The sequence below is a fragment of the Pinus tabuliformis genome, chromosome 8, assembly GCF_031772625.1.
Source record: "Pinus tabuliformis cultivar Carrire ecotype Pingquan chromosome 8, CPIR1, whole genome shotgun sequence".
Taxonomy (NCBI): Eukaryota; Viridiplantae; Streptophyta; class Pinopsida; order Pinales; family Pinaceae; genus Pinus; species Pinus tabuliformis.
Window position 1 is genome coordinate 36,147,537 of NC_142294.1, and position 1,796 is coordinate 36,149,332.

The following is a 1,796-nucleotide window of genomic DNA, read 5'->3' on the forward strand; positions in this document are numbered from 1 at the left end:
TGCAACTTCACCTGTCATACTCTTATCGTCCATTGTGCATCCCTCCTACTACATTTTTTACCTCATCGGGTAGCATAGTTTATAGTCCCATAATCCCTTCCATTTGCCTAGATTACTAAGACTGTCCTACTACCATATAGTCATTGCGCAGGGGCAAGATCCCCTGTGTACAGCTTTAGCCTACTTCAATTCACCTTTCTAGGGAATGGTTCCCATTCAGATTCGCGAGCTGAACTGTGCCACCATCCATGATCTCTTTAACAAAATATGGCCCTAACCAATGCATTTGAAATTTCCCTGGAAATTTGGTGAACTTACTCTCATATAGAAACACTAAATCATCTTTCTTACAAGTGTGCATCTTAATATGCCTATCGTACCATGCTTTCTCACGTTCATCTTTCACTTGCTGGTGAAATCCTGCAAGAAAGTGGTCCTCTTCCAACTCCATCAGCTATGTGAGCCGCTCCTCCAAGGTCTTGCGATCCACCATCTCTACCAAAGCTGCAATACGTAAACTTAGCACAATATACTCCATGGGCATCACTGCTTCAATTCCATAGACCAACCTAAATGGTGTTTGGTTGGTCAACTTCTTACAGGTTTTCCTATATGCCCATAGCACTGTTGGGATGTGCATATCCCAGTCATTCCTCTGCATGTTGCAGACCTTCGTCACCGCATTCTCCAAAATTTTATTAAATGCTTCCACCATTCCATTTACCTATGGGTGATAGGGCGTGCTCTTTTGATGTTATACCTGTAATTCTTCAAGCATTGCACTGATTATTTCATTCATGAAATGTGTACCCCTATCACTCATCAATATCTTAGGGCATCCAAACCGCATTAAGACTATGAAAACAAGAACTTCGCAGCCATGGCAGCTGTACAATCTTTCCCTGGTTGTGCTTCCACCCATCTGGTTAAATACTCAGTTGTAGTAATGATATACCACGCGCCTTTCTTCTTTCCTGGTGGTTGTATTAGACCTATGAAGTCAATGGCCCATTTATCAAATACCTGCAACAAAACCTGAGGATTTAAAGGAAACTCATCTCTTGGCGAAGGCCTCCACGTCCTTTCGAAATCATTGCACACCTTGTAGTATGCCTTAGAATACTTATGTAATGTCGGCCACCATAACCCAGTGCGCAAAATCTTCTACGCGGTTGCTTTTCCTGCGTAGTGACCTCCTGCCACTCCTCCATGTGCTCCAACTACTATACTAGTGCGTTCAAACTCTGGAACATACATTCGCAATATTTCATCATTTCCCATATTATACAAATGACTCGTAATCACTAAAAAATATGCAGTTCAGACTACTAACTCCTTCTTTGGCTGCATAGAATAGCCTTTTAGAGTTGCTCCCATTGTTAAAAACTTAATGATATCCGCGAAATGGTCATCCGTGATGCGTACAACAAAAAGTTGCACATCCGGTTGTCCCTCCTCCAAACTACTGGGTTCTTCGCTCGTTTCAATCCTCAACAGATGGTCTGGTCCTGCATTCAACCTTCTAGGCTTCAAAATTACTTCAAAGTCATATTCTTGGAACAACAATAACCATTGGCATATCTTCCCCCCAAACACAGGTTTATTGACTAGGTACTTCAACGTGGAATGATATTTATACATTTTAAAGTTTCCATATAACAAATAATGTTTAAACTTTTTCAGTGCATAGACCATCACCGACCCTTCGCGCTATGTAGTGGAGTAATTCTTCTTAGCCTTGGATAACTTGCTTCTCACGAAGGCTATCAGATGAACAATCTCTCATTCACCTACCT